This window comes from Crinia signifera, chromosome 7 (assembly GCF_055691185.1).
Source record: "Crinia signifera chromosome 7, ASM5569118v1, whole genome shotgun sequence".
NCBI lineage: Eukaryota > Metazoa > Chordata > Amphibia > Anura > Myobatrachidae > Crinia > Crinia signifera.
The window spans coordinates 86,495,017-86,498,120 of NC_139223.1; positions in this window are offsets into that span (position 1 = coordinate 86,495,017).

A 3,104-nucleotide genomic window follows, 5' to 3' on the forward strand; every position below is an offset into this window, starting at 1 on the left:
GGCAAGGTATGGCATAAAAATGTATAAGCTGTGTGAAAGCACCTCAGGGTACACTCACAGGTTTAGGGTATATGAAGGGAAGGATTCAAGAATTGAACCGACAGAATGCCCCCCCTCCCTCGTAGGTGTTAGTGGAAAAATTGTCTGGGATTTAGTGCACCCCTTCCTGGATAAAGGTTATCACCTCTATGTGGATAACTTTTACACCAGCATCCCCCTGTTTAAGGCCCTTGGTTCAAGAGGTACAGCAGCTTGCGGTACTGTGCGCAAGAACCAAAGAGGCCTCCCAAAAACGCACATTGCCCAAGTAATGAGAAGGGGTGAAAGCAGGGGAATATGCACCGAAAATATGTTGTTGGTCAAATATAAGGACAAGAGGGATGTCCTTATACTGACAACAATTCACGGAGACAGTACCACCTCCGTCCCTGTACGAGGTACCAGTACCCACACCTCAAAACCTAATTGTATCCTGGATTACAATAGGTACATGGGCGGAGTGGATCTTTCAGATCAGGTACTGAAGCCGTACAGTGCCCTGCGGAAAACAAAAATCTGGTACAAGAAGCTGGCCGTGTATATCATCCAGATGGCACTGTATAACGCTTACATGCTATTCCGTTCTACCAGCCAGAGGGGGACATTTATGCACTTTCAAGAGGAAGTCATAAAGGGCCTAATATTTGGGAACCAGCAGGCAGAGGGCCCCAGTACTTCTAGTACTGGCCCCCGTATTGTACCAGGGCAGCATTTTCCTGATGAAATCCCCTCCACTGGAAAAAAGGGCAGGACACAAAAAAGGTGCAAAGTTTGCTATAAAAAGGGAATAAGAAAGCAAACTATTTTCCAGTGTGACACTTGCCCCGACAAACCCGGCCTATGTATAAAGGAGTGTTTTAAAATATACCACACATCTATGGATTATTAGGTTCATAATTTCACTGTGCTTCGGGGGTCTTGCTAATGCCACATAGCACCCACCATTCATTCCACCAGAATCTGAGCCGCAAAATCCAAAAATCACTCCTTCCCTTCTGAGTCCTGCCATGCACCCAACTGGTATTTTTTGGTCACATGTGAGGCATTGCCGTACTCGGGAGAAATTGGGGCACAGATTTTGGGGTGCCTTTTCTCCTTCATACCTTCTGAAAATGAAAAATTTTGAGCCAGAACTGCATTTTTGTGTAAAAAAATGTAATTTTTCATTTTCACTGCCCAGTTGTATCAAAATTGGTGAAACCCCTGGGGGTTTGAAATGTACACTATACCCCTAGATGAATTCCCTGAGGGGTGTAGTTTGCAAAATGGGGTCACTTGTGGGGGGGTTCCACTGTATTGGTGCTTTGGGGGTCTTGCTAATGCGACATAGCACCCACCAACATTCCACCAGAATCTGTGCTGCAAAATCCAAATATCACTCCTTCCCTTCTGAGTCCTGCCATTTTTTGGTCACACATGAGGCATTGCCGTACTCGGGAGAAATTGGGGCACAGATTTTGGGGTGCTTTTTCTCCTTCATACCTTCTGAAAATGAAAAATTTTGAGCCAGAACTGCATTTTTGTGTAAAAAAATGTAATTTTTCATTTTCACTGCCCAGTTGTACCACAATTGGTGAAACCCCTGGGGGTTTGAAATGTACACTATACCCCTAGTTGAATTCCCTGAGGGGTGTAGTTTGCAAAATGGGGTCACTTGTGGGGGGGTTCCACTGTATTGGTGCTTTGGGGGTCTTGCTAATGCGACATAGCACCCACCAACATTCCACCAGAATCTGTGCTGCAAAATCCAAATATCACTCCTTCCCTTCTGAGTCCTGCCATTTTTTGGTCACACATGAAGCATTGCCGTACTCGGGAGAAATTGGGGCACAGATTTTGGGGTGCTTTGTCTCCTTCATTCCTTCTGAAAATGAAAAATTTTGAGCCAGAACTGCAATTTTGTGTAAAAAATTTAATTTTTCATTTTCACTGCCCAGTTGTACCACAATTGGTGAAACCCCTGGGGGTTTGAAATGTACATTATACCCCTAGATGAATTCCCAGAGGGGTGTAGTTTGCAAAATGGGGTCACTTGTGGGGGGCTTCCACTGTATTGGTGCTTCGGGGGTCTTGCTAATGCGACATAGCACCCACCAAAATTCCACCAGAATCTGAGCTGCAAAATCCAAAAATCACTCCTTCCCTTCTGAGTCCTGCCATGCACCCAACTGGTATTTTTTGGTCACATGTGAGGCATTGCCATACTCGGGAGAAATTGGGGCACAGATTTTGGGGTGCTTTTTCTCCTTCATACCTTATGAAAATGAAAAATTTTGAGCCAGAACTGCATTTTTGTGTAAAAAAATGTAATTTTTCATTTTCACTGCCCAGTTGTATCAAAATTGGTGAAACCCCTGGGGGTTTGAAATGTACACTATACCCCTAGATGAATTCCCCGAGGGGTGTAGTTTGCAAAATGGGGTCACTTGTGGGGGGGTTCCACTGTATTGGTGCTTTGGGGGTCTTGCTAATGCGACATAGCACCCACCAAAATTCCACCAGAATCTGTGCTGCAAAATCCAAATATCACTCCTTCCCTTCTAAGTCCTGCCATGCACCCAACTGGTATTTTTTGGTCACATGTGAGGCATTGCCATACTCGGGAGAAATTGGGGCACAGATTTTGGGGTGCTTTGTCTCCTTCATTCCTTGTGAAAATGAAAAATTTTGAGCCAGAACTGCATTTTTGTGTAAAAAATGTAATTTTTCATTTGCACAGCCCAGTTGTATCAAAATTGGTGAAACCCCTGGGGGTTTGAAATGTACACTATATCCCTAGATGAATTCCCTGAGGGGTGTAGTTTGCAAAATGGGGTCACTTGTGGGGGGGTTCCACTGTATTGGTGCTTCGGGGGTCTTGCTAATGCAACATAGCACCCACCAACATTCCACCAGAATCTGAGCTGCAAAATCCAAAAATCACTCCTTCCCTTCTGAGTCCTGCCATGCACCCAAATGGTATTTTTTGGTCACATGTGAGGCATTGCCGTACTCGGGAGAAATTGGGGCACAGATTTTGGGGTGCTTTGTCTCCTTCATTCCTTGTGAAAATGAAAAATTTTGAG